Genomic DNA, 22,414 nt, shown 5'->3' with positions numbered 1-22,414 from the left:
CGCTTTCAGTCAGAACTCTAGGGCTTCCTGCAAAGGGACCAAGAGCAGAAGGATGTCAAACTATGGGCATCCTTCAGTGCTGGCAAAGTGTGGTCACTGCCGTGCACATCTTTATCACCTCTGCACTGCAATACTCTGGTTCTGAGGGAACTCACATCCTAGGAGAGCATTTCTAAGCTTTGGAGCTTTCATCCCTTTAACCTCAAGTACTTCAGGAGAAAATAACATCCCCAGCTTCCTTTGTTGAAAGGGAGATGGCAAAGTCTCTCGCTTACTTTACCATCATGGAGAGCAGCATCCCAAGCGAATGAAAAAAAAAAAAAAACAATGAAAATGATGAGCTGCTGTGAGATGGGCAATGTCCTTAAACTCAGAGCAGAGATGTCAGTGCTTTTTGCTCAGCTGTCTATCGAGGCGGTGTAACTGTTGCGTGACAGGGAGTGTGCCTGCTTCCTCTAGTGAGAAGAAATCCAGGGGAACACAAGGAATGGAAGGCTTCAAGCTGTTGACATACGATGGAAAATGGAAGCAGTACATATTAACCAGTGACTAATAGGGCACTGCAACCATCTGCAGGCACAAGAAGGGTGTACACACCAACAAAAAAAGGAAAGCAATTAGGGGTATATTTAAGAGAAATCAAGTGACTAATTGAAGGAAAGTAGAAGCTGAATGTCAGGAAATAATTCCTAGCTGTGAGGTGCAGTGGAACAACCTTGTAAGAAGAATGGGAACACAGTTTCCTGAGCTGTTCAAAGCTGGATCAAACACTTGAGGTTCAAACCCGCCACAGACCTGGCAATCCACCAGCTGCTCCTGTCTGAGCCTCCAGACCTGTCGTGTTGTTTTTTAAGCACCGTGATGCCAATGTCTATAAATCCCAGCTACATTTCCACCCAGCCTTCGCCATTTCATTTCTTGAAACTCCTGGACACAAACCTTCGGTGCATTGAAACAGTGACTGAAAGGTCAGCCTCAAATCGCAAACACCGATGGAGCACCTCTGCCTTCTCTTGAAGTTGAACAAAAAGCAAAGCAACTTCAAGTAATTATTTTGTCTTTATTATCCCTGCTGGAAGTGTTTTTTATTTTCTGATTCATTTATGCTTGTGATTAGTGCCATCTTGAGATCTTAAGTTGCCTCTCTAGAAAGCTACTGCCTGGCAAGGGGAGCGTGTTTGGTGTTCCCCAGCCCTGACAGTGCCCTTTGGAGCTGACCTCATCTTGTCATCCCTTTCTCAATGTCCCTTGCAGTTCTGGCAGCACTACCTGGGTCCAGCGAGCAAAGTGTGCCACAGGAACAGGAAAAGAAATGACCTCTTGACAAACCCTGTATTGTGAAATTTTAAGCTCCAGGGGAAGATAATAACATAATTGGTAAGAAACAAAGGCAGCCCAGAATATGGAGTTTCTGTTGTTCTTGAATTTTCTCCAGCCTCTTGAAATGGGCTGAACTTTAGCAGGAAAGAGAGATACAATTCTCAGAAAAACAGTTTGAGGAGACTGCCCATCCCTGCCTGGCTCCATGCAGGGCCACTGCCAGGTGGAGGGGTGGTGTGGAGGAGCACTGGAGCTGGCTGTTGAGGGAGAGTGCCCATCGTACAGTTTCTTCTACATATGTGTCCAAAGGGCTCAGATCAGGAAAAATAGAGGAAACGTAACAATCTGCATGGTGCCCAATGCTTGATTTTGGAGATGGAAATCACATACTAGATCTTCCCTTCCATCTCCTGAGGGGTTCAGGACTGGCTGGTTTCTAAGCTTGCCAGCAGTTCCCACCAGCATCCCTTCGGTAGACTGCTCCTCAGTCAGGCAGACTGAGGAAACTTCCCTGAGAGCTCTGCCCATCCTGGCCCTCAGTTTCCTGGCTGTACACATCACACAGTATGCTCTTCCCTATGCCTGAAGCAGCTCCACAGAGGAGCGCACCAGAGGGCTGCGTCTAATGACTGGACAGAGGGCTCTGTCTCTTCACCTCCAGCATTTGTGCTTTGAATGGCCACAAGTTGGCTTCGTCCTCCCTTTGCCTGACCCCACACCTTGTATCATCCCTAGAACGGGCTGGCAAAGGCGGGAACCGCTTGAGTTGGCAGCAGACAGAAACTGGGCCCGGCTGCTATTGAGATGGGACAGAAGATGGCTGTTCTTAGAGCATCCCGAATCCACGTGAGACATTTCCCAGGAATGACACCTGCTTGTGTTGCTTTTTTTTTTTTTTTTCCCAAGCAGAAGATGTCAAACCATAATGGCTCCCCTTATCACCAATAAACAGAGAAAGAGCCTTCCTGAGACATATGTCCACCTGAGAGCAATTTTGGAAGGATTTCTTAAACTATTCTGAAGTATTTTTGAGAAGCACACACAGAGGTGTAACTGCTTGTAGGGCTGATTTACAAAGAACCATGAATTTCCCAATGTTGCCAAAGTGGAGATACAAAACATCAGTGACAAGAGTGTCTCTTGGGAAGGTGTGTGTGTGCATAAACACAAGCAGGGGGCTCTGACAAGTATCCATGGATAATTCCCACCACACTCCAGTGAACTTTGTGCTGTTCACCGCATGTCATAGAAAGAGGCAATTAACGTTACTTAACATTTGGCTGTTTTTCCCAGATTAGATGTTGTTGACTCATTTGGTAGCTGCATCTATTCTTTGAGAAGGTTAAAGGTTTCCAGTCAGCTGGGGCAGAAACAGAGACAGATCACTAAGCCAACACTGAACGTGGACCTTCTTCTGTCTTCAGTGTTGCTCCTGCCGTGTCCCACAATCTCCTTCTCTTCTATCATTTATGCTTTTAATGCAGAGTACCCTATGACGGCAGAGTTTAAATTGATTGTTTCTGATTTCACTGATTTACAGCACAACATTGTTAAACTTTAATCAAGTTTTTAATAGAACATGCGTACCTTAGGGGTATAAATGTGTCATAGATTTCATAACAAGTTATGTGAGAGAAGTGTTAAACTGACGGAGCAAGCAACTTGATGGATGCGACAATGTTGTCCCCTTTTCGCATACTACTAACTCAATCGCACAGGCTGGACAGCTACAAAGACTTCAGGTGGAAGCTGTTTGCATTTGTAGAATACAGAGCACCTTAAAAGAGAGGAAAAGCTCTGGACTTTCTATGGATCCTTTGGGACTGCTAAATCCCAAATATTTATTGTGCTAAGGGACCAAACATAGAGATCATGCAGTGGTGCGACAAACACCACTCACTCAGCACCAGCAACCACGCAGCAATACCTATTGCTACCAGCTTTGCTGAGAAGGATTTAAGTGTTTCTTGGATCATCCACTCAGAAATGAGCCTGTGGCTGTGGTGAATTGCTAGTGAGCGGCACACGACAGATAGCTGTTCAACACCTTGAGTGCTGGATGCTAAAAATATCCCTGGCACTCAATACCCACGCTCAGCACTGGACCCACCTCTGTGCTTCTGCCCATGCCTCTGCACTGTGGCATCTCCTGTCTGGGCACTGTTTTCTACTACAGTGGGTGAGAGCTATGCTGAGCTCACCAAAGAGCCAAGCCCTTAATAAATAACAGGTTGTTATGCTTAGGTGGCCATGAACTCTGTCCTCTTGATGTCGGTAGTGCGTCCCATCTTGACAGACAAGAATAAACCTACAGCCCTTCACAAACACTCTTGCAGAGCAGAGAAAACAGCACTTCATCAGGAAGCAGGTTATCTGCGCAGTAGATCTTGCAGCAGGCTCCTCTGCTGAACACGGCCAACTCTGGGCTTCCCCCGGCTCTGCACAGTGGTTTGGCTGGGGATGGTCTGCCTCTAGCTCACAACGTCACACAAAGAGCACTTCCAACCAGGGATCTTACGTCATGAGTGGTGGCCTGCTCCTCCCTCTTTGTCCTAAATCCAGCTAACACAGGGGTACAATTGCATCAGTTCATTCATTAGCATAAGGGAATCTGGAGGCAAGGGCTGTGCTCCTTGCTGTTGTTCTCTGGAGGATCATAGAATCACAGAATTACAAAATGGTTTGGGTTGGAAGGGACCTCAAAGATCATCTAGCTCCACCTGCCCTGCCATGGGCAGAGCTGCCGACCACTAGATCAAACACCAGACTGGGCTGCCCAGGGGCCCAGGCCCCCCCCCCAGCCTGGCCATGAACACCTCCAGGGACGATGAAGACCTCCCCACAGGGCACTGCTAGCTACCCCTCTCTGTGCTTTGTGCACCTCTGACACAGGACTCTTGTGCTTCTGTTACCACAAGAATCAGCCTTTCATTTGCAGCAGCTGTGAATCCCTTGGGCTGCACATGTTCCACCATGAACAAAGCCATTCTCTGCCAGGAGCCATCTTTAGCTTTGTCCCAGAAATCCTCACTTCCCATTTCTGAAACATCAGAGTGAATCCAAATTCCTTCTCCCCTCCTTTATCCCCTGTCCACAACCTTCCTAGTATTGCATCTGTCACTGAAGCACAGTTCCTGGAAAGGTCTCCCTTGAGTCATTGAGGGACTGGTGCTCTGGTCTCATGTGGGCACCAGCACCAGAGAAACAGCTGGCTGGACTATCTGTCCAACTGCTCTGTTATCATCATTGTGTATATCCGCTCTGAATCACACAACCCTATCTGCTGGCACCCAGCCATGACAAAAATTGCTAGATTTGCAGTTTACTGTTTTTGTCTTCAGATGTTTTTGCATTTTAGCTCAATCTTTGTGTATTGCGTCCTCAGCAAGGCAACATTTCTTCACTTGTACCAGCTGAAACTCAGTACAGTTTGTGCATGATATTTAAGGAAGCAGGGAGAGGTTCCTTTTTAATTAAAGTCACAGTGACAAATCTCCTTACTAAGGCTGAGCCCTGAACAGAGCTTGCCCCGTAGTTATTTTCAGCCTGGAATTCCCTATCATTTTCTATCGTGGTTTCCCAGCCAAAACACTGAGCTTCAACAGTAAGATAAACACAAGCACGAGCTGGAAAAGATCTACCTAATCTTGTCATCATCTGTTAGCAGTGCAATGTGAATGGCTTGACATATGATATTTGTACACAACATTTTATCCAAAAAGTGGGTTCCTGCACTTCCAGATGCTGTTTATCAGCTTCCCCAAGGAGTCCCTTGTGAGCACATGAACACGCTCTGCTCCGAGCCACACCAGGATGTGTCTGAAATGCTTCAGTTGTCTGTAGTAGCATAACCGGATTTTTATCAATGTAACTGAGACAAGATTCCGTCCAAGATGTTCTAATAAAAACCAGTGTCTGCCCTGGGAACAAAGAGCATGTGATACATTTTTTCCAGCTCACTCAGCACCGAAAAGCTGAAATCAAGATGGTGCTGCTTACGGACTGGTGGAGGTGCTGACATTCCTCGTGCCTTTCCCATTACAGCTCCAGGGCTGCACGAGCCTCCCCACATCTCCCCTGGAGGCTTCGCAGGGGGTTGAGCTGTGGTCCTGATGGACTCCGTAGCTGCCTGATGAAATATGCAGCAGGAGCAGGGGGTCAGTGAACAGCAGGGAAGTAGCGGGTTTGTTGTATGTACTGACACTCGTAGCCCTGCAATAAATAATGGCTTGCACAGTTGCACGTTACAGCTTCTATTCTGTTATGGTCTTGGCAAGGCCAGTTGTATTTTTTTTTTATGGCCCTGGAGCAACTTACTCAAAAGCAGTGCATTGGCTTACGGTGCTTTACAGCTGATGGTGAATACATCCCTTGTTATTTATGTTCTCAGCAAGTCCTCTGCCACGGCTTCCAGATATTTTGTAATCACATGAGCGGTAATAACCAGTTCAACAAAAGGGAATCTTCATTAAATCTGCGCACACAAAACATGTGACAGGAGCACGGTCAGATTTTACCTGCCAGCAGCAGACCCAGACGAAGTAAAACCAATCTAAGTCAAAGTGCAGAATGAAGTACATGATAGCACGTAGCTCACACAGGCAGGTCTCCTCCTTCTAGACAAAGGTCGTTGAGCATCTCCCTCATCCACAGCACAGATGAGAAGACAGAGGTCTGACTACCCCTCTTTGATGGGCAGTACAGAGAGGTATTTCTTTTGCCTTTGAAGACATGAGCAGCTAGTTCTTTGCCATGATCCTACATTATAAGCAAAGCTTGCAGATTGTATTATTTCTGCTGCGTCACCTCTGCTCGTTTCTGTGGTTTGGATGCAATCGCTGGCTTGGGAGTTCCTTCAGCTGCTAGTTGCCAGAACAGGGAGTGCCTCTCAGGAAGGGTTCATGCAAGTTTTGTTCTGCTTCTGTTATCTCCCCCGATCCTCTCCAGTTGGCTACAGCTGGAGGCAGAATTCCGCTCGAGCTGGACCTTTGCTCTGAGCAGTTCTGCCTTGTGTTTTCCAACGACATGTTAAATTTCCTGCAGGAGGCAATGTGTCTCAGTGAGACCGTGTGGAAGCTGTTGGATGCAGTTTTTCTTTTGAGCTGGGCAATACTGAGGTGGGAAAGTGGGGGAATTTCCAAGGAAAAGGGTCTATTCCTAAAGGGCATGAGGCACTTCTCAAAGTTCTGACAGCTTTCCTGCTGTAACTATTTTGTCAGCTCAGGTTGGACATTAGGAAGAATTTCTTCTCTGAAAGAGCAGTAATGCACTGGAATGGGCTGCCCAGGGAGGTGGTGGAGTCACCATCCCTGGAAAAGAATTAAAGAAAAGGGTAGATGTGGCACTGAGGGACATGGTTTAGAGTGGTCACAGACATGGGCTGGTGGTTGGACCTGATGATCTTAGTGGTCTTAATGATGACCTTAATGATTCTATTATTCTATGAAGTGTCGCTGAGCTTAAGGAAAGATTTCCCCACCAACACTCCTGCTCTGAGAACCTACTACTTTCTTCTCAAGCATGGAGAAGGATCAGGAAGAACAGGAAGAAGCTGTAGAAGCAACAGCTTATTTGCAGAAAGCCACCAGGGCAGGGAGGACAAAAACCTCTGGGATTTTCCACCAAGTATGCCACCGGCCAAGGATTCACTTCTGCTGGTGTCAAACCTGCTCAGTGGGAATGACCTCCCCATAAAATGGTGGCTTCCATCAAAACAGAAACGCTATGAGACATTTCTCACTTAGTGTGTTGTCTTTAGCCCTTCATTGGCCGTGCTGGTGAGTGCCCAGTTAGGAAGGCCCTGGGATGCCCACTGAAAGTGCTCTATACAAACTCCTTGGGAGGCCCCTAGATAAAGGGAAGCCCAATGGCTTCACAGGCAGCAAAACCCAACCCAGCACCGCAATTCCTGAGCTCCAGGTGTTAACTCTCTCTTGTTCCACAGATCCATGGGAAGTTCTTGGTCAGCCCTTGGTATCTTCTGTTGTGGGGTATCTTCTACTGTGGGGTCACAGTGAATGGACATCCCGGGGGAGTGGGTTGAAGGATGCCTGCACAATGCACTGCCCAAAATGGAACTGCCTGTCCCTGTCCTCCAACTGACCGCTTTGCTGCAGCACATTGTTCCTCTTCTTCCTGGAAAGCGAGCTCTGTGCTGTGGGAGCAGGGCAGGAGAGATGACGGCTTTATTGCTTGAAGCTCTCCAAAGTGCTACATCCTGCTTTGCGTGGTAAAAACTGGTTTGCCCTTTTCCAGAGCTGCTTCATATGCGTTTGGGTTCACAGCAGTTCAGTCTCATCAGCTCGCTGGTGGCCAAGTGCTTACGTGCAGAATTGTTTCAAAGTCAGAACACACGCAGAAATTCAAAGGGATGGACAGACAATCTGTCAAGATCAATGTAAATTGTGCTGGCAGTGGGCAAAACCACAAGGAGGGAACTGATGTCAGACAGAAGGGGATGGATGGAGAGATGGGAAGACTCACAGGCTGGGCAAGTGGAGCTACAGAGTGTGGGGAGAGCAGCAGGACTGCTTGAGCCCCAGTTTACAGGTGTGCTGCAATGCTGATAATGCTTATGTTGTGGATAGTGGCTGATGCAGGAAAACACCCAGGAAATCATCAGAATCTCCAGGTTTTGTCTCAGGTAGGGTGTGAATATGCACATTTCTTGGTTAGATACCCAGGTGCTATGGTCATGACTACAAACCTGAGTGAAAAACTACTTATTGTAGTAGTAGTTGATGGCATTGCTATGCTGACATGCCACTGGCATCATTTAATACCAAGACAAACACATTATATTCTGATTTAAATTACTAAATTCTAATTAAGATCTAAGCAAACAGAAAAAACTTGCCAACCTTTTTTTTTTAAATGATCTTTCTGCTTTTTCTCCTTTTAGTACCAAAACCCACTCAATACTGCCCAACCCATATTAAAAAAAAAAAACAACAACATTTTTCTGCTTCATCACTGCATTATTGGATCTCCAGTATCTACACCCATATCCACATGTAAAACGTGAAGGAATGTCTTACTGACCCTTCCAGAGTACATTGTTCACTGTTGCCTCAGACAAGAGGTAACGTGGCAATGGAGTGTTCTAGCCCTAATCCCACAGTGACAATCCTCTTAAGCAATACACTCAGAACAGTTCTCCTGATCCAGTTCTCCCACCTGGGCTGTGTGGTGATAAGCCAGGGGGCTGCGATGATGAATTGACTCATCCGAGTCTTCCCCATGGAACCAAATCACCGCATGACAGATTCCTGAGGTTGGGAGGCTGCAGTCTCATAAAACACAGCCAGCATCTCTGCCAAAAGGCCAAATCCTGCTGTCCTGCTCTGACAACAGCAAATGAAAATAAATGCAGCGGCTAATGCCTAGAAGAGCGCGTTGCCCTGGGTTCAGAGGAGAGATGCTGCTCTTTTTCTGCTGGGACTGGAGCAGGGCCGAGCTGACAGAACTTCACTGCAGCCTCAAAGGTGGCTGGTATTTCCTTTGAGTCATCACAGTGAAGGAACCGATAAAGCTGGGCCAAGGCTCAGTGCCACACAAGTGCCTCACTGTCTGTTTGGGGGGGGCAGATGTCCCCAGTGCAGCACTACTGGGAGCCACCTGGGCACGAGTCAAGGCTGGAGCCTTGTCCCTCCTTTCTGTATGTGCAAACGTGCTTCTGTGTGCATTGGGTCCTCTTGGGAAAGCTCCGTAGAAGAGATCATGCCGAAAGGAACTGCCTGAAGGAACAGGTCACACACACAGGGTGGGGGTAAGGACATTCCAAGCCCCCACATCCCAAAGCTTTCCAGATTTTGGCAAGCCCCTCCTCTATGCTTCATGCTTCCAGACCAGGTCTGATTCATGTGTCTGACCTCCTTGACCTGTGGGAGGCTGAGCATGTCCTGTGCATGTACTGGTCTCATCAGAACAGCCCCAAGTGCCACATGTGGAGGTTTCCCATCAGCATGGGCACTGCCTCTGCTCAAGGTGCCTGCAGCGCACTAAGCACACATAGGTCAGCGACATGGCTAATTCACCTGTAAGGACTTCTAAAAGACTATTTAGTATCCCATGTCTCAGTAAGCAGTGTGCAGAGCACATTGCTGAAGCTTTCAAGTTGCATTTCTGTCCCTAAATCATGCCCTGATTTTGGTGGCATTTCATCATTTTTACAGGAAGAAACATGTTATGTACTTTGATAAATGTAGAGAGGAGGGGTCCATGACTTCACTATCTAGCAGTGGGTTAGTCAGAAGAGATAGAGGGATGCTGGAAGGGCAGCAGCTTCCCAGTGGCTCACATAGAAGCTTGGATGGGGCCATTTCTACCAGTCTCTTCCAGCTCACCCTGTGATTCCCCGGAGATCTTCCAAGACAAACAAAATCCTACTGGCCAAGCCTTTCCTCAATCCTCCGACATGAGAACAGTCTTTAGCACAGACAAATTCCCCAAAGCTGTTTGTAGAAACTGCTGTCTAACGACTCTGCTGCTGGCTCCTTACAGATTACTTCAAGATGCTGAGATTCCGCCTGTCCCATCCAATCGGTTTCACTTTGGATGCTTACAAGTCACAAGCAAAATAAATGTAAACTGATGCAAGCCGATGCGCGCTGCTGAGGAACATTGCTTATCATATAAAGGTCAACTGCTGTCAGACTGCTGCGGAACTCCAGAGCTTTCTTTATTTCTGCACTCCAGGAAACGAGATGAAACCACGGGGCAGCCTGCAGGTGGGAGAGCTGAGGGTGCGAGGTGGGGCTGGAGCTGTCCAGCAGCCACGGATGCTCAGCCATGCAGTTGGGGCAGCCCAGCACCTGCTCGGCAATAGGATCATAGAATCATAAGATGAAACCTTCTTTAAGGTTTCTGTAAGGGCGTGCACAGGACAATTAGAAAATACGGCTTGGAGGCTCTGTTCTTCTATTGATTTCCTATGTGTCCCTGAGAAACTCAGTTAACCTTTCCATAGTTCAGCTTCTCTTGGATTAAAAAAAGAGCAATGATGCTTTTTTGCTGCTTCCGCAGGGATCAGTGGGGACAAAGACCTTAAGAGGTGACTTTGGTCCTCAGGGTGTTTCAAGTCATGCCAAACATTTCACTTGGTGCCAAGCAGAGACAGAACTTTGTGCTTGCTATGGAGAGGTCACCACAAAACTATGCATCATTCTGAACGGTGCCAGAAATTCCCTTCAGTTTTATTTCCGCAGCGAGGGGCTCTGTTTACGTCAGCATGTACAAACTTGAAAGAATCTTCAGACATTCTGCACAAGGCTGGGAAGCTTGCAGCAGAGTCCTGGGATGAGGCTGACGCTGCCCAGTGTCCTGGCCAAGTGTGTTGTACGAATCCTGAGGTTTTCTGCACGTTCAAACCGTATCCAGACCAGCTTTGAATGTTCAAAATCTAGGCGATATGGTAACAGGCACTATGCTGAGTATGATCTCCTATAGCATCAATGGAACGTCCATTCAGTACAAGAGTTTGCCGTGTATTCCCAGATGTCACTTTGTTGTTCTCCTAACTGGCCTTCAACCCAAGAAAAAAAAAAAATCACAAAATCACATCTCAGGAGGAAGAATGTTCTCTGAGGACACCTGAGGAAGGATATCAAGGAATAATTAATATAGCTGAACAAGCTTTTACATCCACAGATGCTATGAAAACTTATTTTGTGTGCACTGCATGCCTGGAATGGGTAAATGATCTTGTTTCCATTTCCAGCTCCTTTAATATGGGCTTTGGATGGAGGAAATCAGCTCTCATACACTTCATCTAGTTATTAAGTCAGATACACTCTTATCATAACCAAGCATCTACAGGGCAGCACTTCTTAATCTTGCCTTTATATGGAAAACAAACCTAATTTTGCCATATAGAATAGATCTTACCTTAGTGCTCCTATATTAACTTTATTGTGCTTTGTGTCTAAAGCAGGAAGTACCCAATTTTTATGCACCTACATTTCATAAAATGAAACATCACTCCTGGAACTCAGAAATCCATTCAGGTTTGCTTTTATCACTGCAAACAAAAAGTGATATCAGCCCCCTACTTTAGCTCACTTTTTCTTCTATGTAAGTGCTTTAGCTTCTTCAGGAACATTATGTAGCTGAAAGGTGCTTTCCTTGCATTTTGCAAAACACAAGTTAAAATGCAAGGAGCAATTTCTCAATACAATATACAGCCACAAGTTCATTTCAGTGCTTGCAAATATAAAGTTTTATCGCATGCAAAATATAGATTTCATGCTGCTTTCTTAATAAAAGCTTTGGACTGTGAGCCTTAATACCCTATATGGTCAGAAATGATGATAATTCATTACTAGGAGCACTGCCAGATAATGTCCTAATCATTCCTCTGTTGTAGCATATTCTATCCCTTGAAGATGGAGTTACAGTACAGAAATCCAAAAGAAAGAGTTGATTTTCAGTCCTTCTATCCTGAGAATTTTAGGAGTTTCAAATCCAGATCAGAATTGCACAGACTGTCAGGTCGAGCTCCACTGAGATGTGGAATAGAGCATAACCAGGAGGTCTGTGACAAGAAGCTGCAACACAGATAACCTTTACGGAGGCAGAGAGGTCACAAAGTTCATACCAAGAACATGAGCCATAAAACAGGCAATGAGAAACCTGAACAGCTCATTATGTTAGGTGTTGACTGGGCATTAATGAATTAACCCAATTATTAGATAACTCCAGCTTGCCACCCTTGCATACATTGCCTTGTGTTACAGATTACTTCTTCCTCTCCTGCCACTGTTACCCCTGCTGACATGTGCCTTGGCTTAAAGCCCTGGAGAAGCAGCAGACCAACACTGAGATGAGGCACCAATGCAGGTCCTGTTCCTTCCTGACATGGAGGCAGTGCTATGAGCATAACTCCCACTGCAACTTGACATGCCCGAACACATGGGACTGCAGCCTGGCTGCGTTGCTTCTGTGCAAGCTCTGCACCAAGTGCACTCTTTCAGAGAATTTCATCTCAGACACACTCTCAGTCTTCCGGTTTCCCCTCTTCAAATCACTTTACAGGAACACTATACAAGACTAGTGCTCAGCCTTGGATGGATCCCTCATTTTTCCTAAACTTGTCTCTTTGTATTCCAGATCCTAGCTACTCTAAAACCCATTAGTTCCAATAAAGACCACTTAGAGCAGCGTATCACTCCATTTGATTCTCCTCTTTCATCCTAAACAACAAAATCAAAAGGGTTTTTAATCAGTATCAGATAGCTGTGCTGAATATAGTGTAAAACGATGTGTAGGGATCAGCAAGCAGACACTGAGGTGCTGCATGTTAATTTGGGTGCAGGCATGTATGTACTTGCTTACCTTCAGGCACTGAAGCAGAGAGAAGCACTTGATAGGATTAGAGGGAACGGCTTTAAGTTGCACCGGGGAGGTTCAGGCTGCAGATTAGGAAGAATTTCTTCTCAGAAAGAGTGGTGATGCATTGGCACCGGATGCTCAAAGAGGTGGTCAAGAACCGTGGAGATGTGGCACTGAGGGACATGGGTAGTGAGCAGCCTCCACCAGCAGCACCCACCTTCATCTCTTCCTGATCCAGGCCAACTCAATGCTGAAGAGCCTTCAGCACAAGAAAGAACAGCTGCCACATCTCCTTGTCTCTTTCCATTATCCCTCTTCTTTCCTTGCTGTACCAGACCCTAGTCCCAGCTCATGACAGCGTTTTTACAAAGGACACTGACCCACTCAATTCAATCCTTGAAAGATCTACAGTGCTGCTATGCCAAACAACAAATAAAAACAATCTATGAAAAACAGATTTAAAAAAAGAATACCTTCCTAATCCTTCTGACTTGGCAGAACTTCAAAACTCACTTTAATGTATGAGTGAGACCTCAGACAACTGCAGGCATCCTATTTTCCTCCTAACCACCAGCATAGTGATTGGAAACCTGTTTGCAATTTGCAGGGTGAGGAGCCTGCAGACCTGGGACTCGAGAGAGGCATTCAGAGCTGAGGAAGGGTGAGCTATGGGCAATCCAGTCATGCAGTTGCTGCTGGATCCTCTTCTTCACTTACTTTCCCAGAGCAGAAAAAGCAACCACCCTTTGTTGAACCACTGCACAAATGGGAGCTGTCAGCAATGTCTCAAACCGTTCAGGAAGCCCAACTGCCAATAGACCTTTGGGAAATCCATGATTTATAATTTGCAGCAGTAGCTCCATGCTCATCTCTTCTCCCTTAGGTGAAGGATCCAAAGCTAACAATGCTGTGTCCTTATCAGGAGAAACATTTGTTGGGGACAGGTCCAAAAGTGACTGAAGCAAGGCTCAGATCTCTGAAGTGCTTTGTCCCATTCCCAGATGAAGTATGCTTGCTTCCAGTTAAATCCTTCAAGCTTTAGCAGTGACTGTATACATAGACACGAGTAAGAAAACAGTAACGGGCACAGTGGTAACAAGAACGTAAGGCTCCTTCATTTCTTATTCCAAATCAATAAGCTATGTGGCAGATGGTTAGGCATGCTTGAGCTGTGGCTTTAACTCTGATAACCATGTGAAACATCCACTGACAGCAGAGGTAGGACATTCCAGAGAGAAACCAACACATTATTGATGAAGAATAGCAGATCCGGGTCTGCAGACAACCCAGATAACAAATTCAGGAGTGTTCCCTCAGTAGGATGGAGGGAACTTAGAAAGATGCATTAAATCCATACCATTTCTTTCAATTGAAAGAGAACAGCATTTGCATCCCAAGGAGACAGCTTCCTCACCCGCACACACCACAAGTCTAGAATCCACCTTGTGTTTGCTTTCAGATGCAGGTGACTGGGTGTTAATGTAGCTCTGGATGGAGCTCTGCTTGAAAAGATGTTCAGAAGCTGAAGGCTGGGAGAGCAGGGAAGGCTGTGCAAGCTGCCTGCAGGCTGGGGATGGGTGGGAAGCCAGTGCCATGGGTCCCAGCTGAGATGCACTGGTGGCAGAGCGCTTATTTAAAGCTATGCTGAAATTCCCTCCAAAATTCAACTGTAGAAATCCCCAGGTGAACCTAACCCTGAAAGAGCTCCAGGACTGTCCCCTGAGGTCCCAGAAATTTGGCTCCTGCGGTGGAAGAGAGCTCAGAGAGTGCTTTCTGTGCCAAGGGAGAGGCTCAGGACTGAGGATTTTTCTCCTCTCTGCATGAACACATTCACCACCTAGGAAAGAGACCCTCTGCAATTTTTAAGACTGTTGCAAACCCACAAGCATTTCACTGGCCCCTGGAGATCAGCCGCAGCTGCAGTAGAGCCGAAAGGCAGGAAGCAATTGGCCATAATTGAGGGAAGGGATTTTTCATTTAACACAGTAGCAATGTCAAGCTGGGTGGGTTTCTAAATGAGACCTCAGCTCCTGGTGCAGCCACAGTCCTCCTCACACCCTGCAGCTGTGGCAGCACCCGGGGCCCCAGGCAGCTTGGTGACATGGGCACACAGGGCAGAGGTGGGAAGGTGCACAACCACTGCTGCTGTGCTGCCAACCAGCGCTGTGCCTCAGGGCTGAGTGCCCCTCTGGGAACACTGCCTCGGTCATAGGGCTTTCGGGGGAAGGTGAAGGTGGTTGTCCCTAAAGATCATCAGGAGGTCAGGAAAAGCCAGAACACGTGCCTAGATGGCAGCTTTCAGGACTGCCAGGATTTTACCTGCAGGATGGATGTCCCCGGTGCCCTCCAGCCTGCATGCAGGCTATCGCTGCCCTGGCTGCTGGAGCGAGTGCTGACGCCGGCTTTGAAGTCACCATCCGGAGCAGGAAGCTGGGGATTAGCAGGAACATTTTTTGTCAAGGGGATAATCACAGGCACATGGCACAGATCAGATAGCCCTCCTGCAAGCCAGCACTCCTAATGAGGGTGTTTCCCCTGTTACTGTAGAAGGGCTCTTAACGAAGTTCCTGTCCTATTCCATTTACCAGCACTGAGAACGATGGACCTCTTCTGGCCAAAATCTCCCAAATCCCTGTGCCCTGAGCCCTGTGAGGCTCTTCCAGCCACGTACACACCGACCTGCCCCAGCCCTGCTGCTCTGGGACCCATTCACAGTGCATGGCCTTGCTCTGCTCCTCTTCTCTTAAATGGCTGGCTCTTGAATTTAATTAGTATTTACATAATGCTAAGTAATAATGAGCTTGTTCTTCACAAAGAAATAAGGACAATGCTAAAAAGCCACGGTGTGCTTTTCATTTTGCTTAGCAAATATATCAGCATAAAGTAGGTAAGCCAAATAGAGATTTTGCAGAAGAGATGCAAAAGACACTGCCTATAGAGAGAAAACCATCTGAAGGTGGTTGGAGTTCACAAGGCAGCATTATATTTGCAAGTCTAATCTATGGAAAGTACAATTTGAAACCATTCTCCAGGAAAATGCCTGCATTTAAAGAAATCCAGATCTCTGGGGCTGTACCATAGTCCTGATATTGAACTCAGATGTGCAGGAGAGCAGCCCAAGAATGGGCATGGATGAGCTGGTACAGCTGAGGAAAGGGCATGGCAGAGCAGTTTGCATGCTCAGTGCACAAATGCCTCCTGTTTGCCTCTTTAGGGTTCAACACAAGGAAGCTGCTTCCTGACATGGGCTCCCAGGTGAGTGATTTTAGCTTTAGAGCCATCCAAGCATGAAAGAGATAGTTTTAATGAAGAAAAAAGCAAAAGAAATGAAAAGAAAAAAGAAAAAGGCTACAGGGGCTGTCAGAGAAAACACAAACAGAATTAAAACAATTGCAAATGGGGCTCAGCCCTGTAAGGTAATGGATGCTGTGCTAAGGCACATGGTGGTGGTAGGTGTATGGTTGGGCTGGATGATCTTGGAGATCTTTTCCAACCTTGGTGAGTCTGTGATTCTATGCCTGGATCTCCTCTCCCTGGATGGTGGGAGCTGGGTCTCACGGCACTGTCCCAGACGCCTCCATCCCTCTGCCCTCAGTGAAGTTCCTGTGAACCAGGGGCTGCTGCTTCTCCCACAAAAGCTGCTGACCTCACTCGTAATGATAATAATAACACAGACTGCAAGGGCTGTTTGGTTAATGAGCTTCAAATTCTTGGGTGAAAAGCAAGGTTTGGTGGCTTGGCTGGGAAGTGAGTGATGGAGCACAGCCCCGCGACCTCCTGGTCCCATGCTAGGGCTGGGAGAGAAGGCTGTTTTGCTTGGCACCAGGCATCACTAAGAACAGCTGCCCTGTACGCTCTGGGCTGTGTTACCTGCTGCAATGCTCCATCCTCACCCACCTTAGCTGGGAAATGCAGCTGCAGAGGTCCAGCTGCTAGCAGGTGATGGATGAGGGTGCTGGGTTACTTTATTTTAGTTTGGTTTACTTAAGGCCCCCATAATTACTTTTCACACAGCTATATTAATTGTTGTTTATTTTGGACATCGAGCAGGATTTTCCCTTTCAAAACTGCACCCACTCAAACTAGACAGCTGCCTGAACTAATGCAACAGGAATGAACTGAGGTTTCCAAGGGAAGGGAATGCATACCTTCCTGTAAAACATTTCCGTCTTGCCCGTGTCTATCAACAACAGTCACCCTAAAATTCCAAACCTGGAAAGGGACAAAGGTTTTTCTGGATGAAAAACAATTGTCTGGGTTATGTGGCAGAGGAAGGCTATAGTTGGTGCAGCTGACAGACGTGGAAGCACCAGGTCTCCTCTGCACCTCTGCTTCCATATAGTTCATAGAATCATGGAATCGTTTGAGTTGGAAGGGGCCTTTAAAGGCCACCTGGTCCAACCCCCTGCAATGAACAGGGACACCCACAGCTCCATCAGGTGCTCACAGCCCCTCCAGCCTGACCTGCAGGGACAGGACATCCACCGCCTCTCCGGGCAACTCACCACCCTTATCATAAAAACCTTATTTCCTATATCCAATCTAAATCTCCTATCTTTTAGTTTGAAATCATTTCCCCTCATCCATCTACAACAGATCCTGCTAAAGAGTCTGTCCCCTCCTTTCCTGCAGCTCCCTTTAGATACCAAAAGGCCGCTTGCAGGTCTCCCCCAGACTGAACAGCCCAGGGCTGCTAGGAGCAATGTGGCTGGAATCGTGTGGGCCTGAGGGTCCTCTACCCATCCAGAGCCCCCTCAATGGCATTTCTGCCTTCCCCCTCCTTAGTCCTTACACAGGACATCTACTACCATCTAGCATTTGGGGTCAGTGGCCCAGTGCCACCCTGGACACCTCTCCCTGCATTTCACTCCCACCAGAGGCTTACACAAGTGATGATGAAACCAAATGACTTTGACATTTGAAGTAAGGAATCAACTCCTGGGCAGGGCCCGATTCAAGGCAGAACTATTTACAGACGCACCAGGAGCACTGCGTTACATTGCTGTTACTCCAGGAGGGGGCAAGGAGCCAGCACACGTTACGGTCAATTCATACACTGAGATCTTCATCACTGCTCTCAGCTCACCTGCCCCAGCCTTCTGCTGTGCCCCACAGCATCTTGCTGCCATGCAGAAGTCAGAGAAGTTTTCTGGAGAAAACGCACACTTTTAGAACTGGATTGGAACTTACTGAACCTCTGTGTTGCTGGTTGGATGTGCACCCCTTTTTACATTGAGTGTTCTGCTGAGAGCTGGTGGAAGGGGTGAATTTGAGTTTGCCAGAGCTAAGTTTAGTCAAGGAAGCTTTACACCATTTCCCTCAGGGCTAGCTGCATTTAAAAAAAAATCACCCAAAGATTAAAATCATTCAATTACCATACTATAGCAAATAAAAACACTAGCCAAAGATTTAATCTCACGTGCTTTTAAAATACACTAATGACACAAACACCATTCACAGATAGCATCTCCTAAATGAATGCCACACACAATGGTCCATCTAAAAGCGATTACTGACATTGTTTAAGGAGTGTTTGTTCTGGCATCCCAAAATGGGCTGGGGTGGGCATAGAGACTTGGTGGTCGTGGGGCACGGTGCCTTTCGCTTTCATGGGCTGGTCATAATTCAGCCTGAATTGTGAATTCAGTGAGCAGAGAAAACGAGACTGGTTATGGAGTAACAGTGATAGGATGAGAGGTGATAGCTTTAAGTTGCAGCAGGGGAGGTTCAGGTTGGATATTAGGGGAAAAAAATTATTCTCTGGAAGAGGAGTCAGAACTTGGCAGAAGCAGCCCAGGGAGGGAGTGCAGTCACCATCCCTAGAGGTGCTCAGGAACTGTGGAGAGGTAGCACTGAGGGACACGGTCAGTGGGATGGGTCAGTGGTTGGACCCGATGATCTTAGAGGTCTCTTCCAACCTTAATGATTCTGTGACCCTATGGATGCTAGGTGGGGTATGTGAAGTGGGCTGGGAACATGCTGCAAATCCCCCCCAGATCTAAGGGATAGGGGAACAGGGTTCACATCGCATGCTGGGAGCAGGTTGGGGTGAAGGGGCAAAAGCTGTGACTGTCTTCTTAGTTCTTACCACCCATCTCATTACTAGAAAATTGTGCAGATTTGTTGGTGGCTGTAATGTGATGGAAAGCACAGCAATGACAGCAGAGCAGCAATGTTCTACACTGCAGCAAGTAAGAGTTTGCCCAAATACAACAGCAGCAGGCACAGAAATTAGGAAAGAAGCTGCTTACCTTCAGAAGGCCTCAGGTACACAGGGATCTCCAGCAAAATACCCTTGCTCCCCCCTGCCAACCCTTAAATGAGGTCTGGGAAGGGTGGATCCTGGCTCCACCCCTTCTGGTCACTCAGGAGCACCCATGCACCTGAGCTCCCCTGGGTTGGTCCTGCCTTCCCACCAGGTGCTCAATCACTGGATCAAGCAGTGACTTAGCATTTCCACTACAGTGGTAATGAGCAAAATAAATATATTTGTATGTTCTAGAGATGTATGTATGCAGGGCTCTGAGTGTGATTATTTCAAGCCAATGCTTTCACTTCCAAGGGATCTCCATGTCCAGACCTTGCATAACACAGCCACTGCCTTTCTTTCAGGACATGGATTTTCTTCAGCATTGGGAGCAAAACTGCACGACAGTTCCCACTGCAACGACACAGCCTCTATGAAGCGGGAAGATGGATGGCTCTGGTCAGACTGAGGCATAACAGAGATATGAGACAAGCCTGGGCTTACCCTAAGCCACTTCTGTTTTGTGATTTCCTTCTTTCACCAAGGTACTTAGGGACCATGTAGGGTGCAACCCTTGAGAAAAATAACCTTTTCTGCACCACCCTGTGAAGTCTGCTCCAAAAGAGACAGACGCTAGTGGCCGTGCTGCAGGACATTGGCATGCTCAGACCGCAGAGCTCTTGAACAATCCCTCAAAGCTGGGGGAAGCTTTCTCTGACCAGCAACCACACAAGCTATTTTGGGTTTGATATGCAGCAGATTTGATAAGAAAGCTCTCAGGAAAAAACAAATTTCCTCTTGGACTCAGTAGAACTGGGCACATGTTCCGGCACACAGAGTTCCCTTTCCTATAAGCTTATGAAGTAGCCTTCTAAAATTAGGAATAAGAGGAGAAGCCCTGAGCCCATTGCAAGAAGGGACCATTACCCCAGGACCAGGACTCACCTGGGGGTCACTGTAGACTCTCATCGATGGAGGATAAATATGAGAAGAAATAGAGTCCTGATAGCAGTTTTTATCTCTAACTATTACTCCGTTTCCGCTGTTGCCCTCGTGTTGTGTCATTCCACAACCTGTATTCACCATTAGTGCTGATTTATGGGCAAGCAGTTCAGCGTTCAGCCCAGAGACAATGAATCTCTGGAGCCTGGCTGCTCCTTGTGCCATGTTCCATATTCAGCCCTTCGGTTTTCACTGGGATCATTTCTTGTATTCAGCCATTTCCTTTTCCTTTGGTCTAGACTTTAAAACTGGGACAAGAACACAAGAACTGTGAATGCAGGGCTATCAGGTGTTACGCATGAAGGCAGTGGGGATGCTGCTGCGTGGCTGCTGCTGTGCCAAGTGCTTTGTGCCACCCCCGAGCCCCAGCGCTGCGGGCAGTCCTCTGCTGCTCCTGCCCCTGTGCACTGCGGGGCAGGGGTCTCGTTATCAGTCAAGCCTTAATTTCTAATCGCGCTTGCTCCAGACTAACAGAAAGGAGGTGTTACAGCAGCTGTGACTCAGACGTGGCTCCCCCTCATGGTGTGACAAGTGGAGAGGAAGAGGAGCGGGGAGCCAGGAAGCCGCCGTGATGCCGCCACGAGGAAACTGCCAAAATCTCGCTGCCTCTGCCAAGCTGCTTGTCTGAGCAGGGGGATTAGGAAGCCTACAGCCCCTGGAGACTCAGAGTAATGTAAGCAACCCTTATGCATGTACGCATGGCCAGCTGCTTCCTCGGGGGGGGGCTTCCTGCTTCCCAGCCCACAGTAAGCACCTGGGGATGAGGGCGAAGTGACATCCCTTGTCACAGCCCTGAAGAAGATCAGCGTACCCGAAAGCCTGGCTGTTTGTTTCCACTTGTGTCAGCTGGGCTGGTAAAAGTGATTACCTTTTTCACCCAGCCCTGCCTCTCTCATTGATCCCACTGGCTGCTTTCAAATGTCACTCCGCAAGGAAAGCAGCACACATCCAATTACAAAAGGAAAAGATTAACGTGATGACAAAGCAGCGGGGTCGGTGTGGGGATGTGCTGCATGAAACAAATGGGGTGCACCTGGCTCTGACATCCTGCAAGCCTGAGGCCCCCTGAAGGAGGCATTGTGGGGTGGGCAGAGCCCCCCCAGCACCATGGGCAGTGCAAGAAATGCAAACCTAACTCTCCTCCCAACCTCTCCTCTGAGGTTTGATCTTATTTCTGTTTGAAAAGGAAGCCAGTAACTACGCAAAAACACAGTTAAAAGCAGGCAAGCCACAAAAGTAACCCAGACTTTGAGTGACAATGTTTATTGTTAAGCGGGGCAAAATCCTGCCTTTATTTTGAAGTTGTGTTCACTGCTGCACAGTGTGGGTCATGGCTGCACCGTGGGGGCTGAAAGCAGCCTGTACTGTGGGCCCACCCCAGCACACCCTGTGCAGGTGAGCAGACGGCCAAAGCAAGCAGAGAGCTGCTGAGTCAAGGAGGAACATTCAGCCCTTCTCTGCTACCTCCACCATGCCCCTCTAAGCACGTGAGGCCCAAACTGCCATGAATATAACATTAAAAAAAAAAAAGCCAAAATATTGAGATAGAAGCTGGGTTTGCTGAGTTCTGCATCCCAAGCCATGGTGCTGATGCAGGCTCTGGAGAAGGATGGACGGCTGTTACCAGGACGCGCAGGACATACAGACACCTCTGACGTGTTCTGCATGTGTTATGAAGCAGAGACTGAGCTCTGACCCTCCAGACTCGGTGTGTTTTCTCCTAAGCTCCCAAAGCTGCCTCTCTTCCTTTCAAAACTCAGTGCTCCTTGCAAGGATGAGCATGACATGTCTATAAGAACAGGGAACCTGACGCTTTTTGAAAGTTGTGATTTAGTGCCAGAGCATTTCCTGATGTTAGCCTTACAGGAAGCAGCACAGCAAACTTGCCAGTTACTAACATAGGCTTACCTTGATCATTTTCCAGAGTTTTCTGATCAGGTCTTTAAAAAGAGCATTGGACAGCGAGCTGAGTATGATGTGTAGTTCCCACAGCCACCACTTTTCCTTCCTGCTCTGCTTTCCTATCTGTTCCACCTGCAGTTTCCTGGCAGTTTCCTGCTGCGTTCCCCCTGCAAGGTGCACGCACTGTGCAGGAACCTCTGCGCACAGGAGCCAGGGGCAGGTACTGCAGCCTGCAGGCACTAAGTGAACCTGCATTCGAGTATGGACCAGATCCTCACCTGGTGCAAAGTCTGTGAAAGCCAATGGGACACTACAGCCTTCCACTAGCTGGCTGCAGTCATACCTATTGCATGGAACGTATGGACCCCTTTATCTCAGCGGTGGGGAGTGGAAACTCCTCATAATTAACTAAGGTTAACTAATGCTGAACTAATGCTCCCCTGCACTCTTGGCTGCCCCACATGTCCCTGCTTTCCAAAGCCACTCGTTACAGCAGAGCCCCTGAGCCAGAAGCGCGCACCGCTGGAGCTGCTCTCCATCGTGTTTCCTGATGCCAGCACCTCGCTCACCCCTCTGTGTTAAACCACAAAGCTTCCTCTGCGTGCAGCAGGCTCC

The 22,414-nt window shown here is 47.6% G+C and overlaps 1 long non-coding RNA gene across 3 annotated transcripts; it reads right to left on the bottom strand.

Annotated features, from left to right (window-relative positions):
* LOC110405514 lies at positions 7,460-18,938 on the bottom strand. 3 transcript variants are annotated; one of them, XR_002442914.1, is made up of 4 exons: positions 18,900-18,938; positions 14,968-15,078; positions 12,652-14,485; positions 7,460-10,911 (listed from the first exon to the last, which is right to left on the bottom strand). It is a non-coding gene; the product is annotated as an uncharacterized LOC110405514 (long non-coding RNA). The 3 variants fall into 3 exon arrangements; XR_002442915.1 differs by having other exon boundaries at positions 12,652-13,696; XR_002442916.1 differs by lacking the exon at positions 12,652-14,485.

The sequence above is a fragment of the Numida meleagris genome, chromosome 12 (genome assembly GCF_002078875.1).
Source record: "Numida meleagris isolate 19003 breed g44 Domestic line chromosome 12, NumMel1.0, whole genome shotgun sequence".
Classification (NCBI taxonomy): Eukaryota; Metazoa; Chordata; class Aves; order Galliformes; family Numididae; genus Numida; species Numida meleagris.
This window is presented reverse-complemented; position numbering and strand designations above follow the sequence as displayed.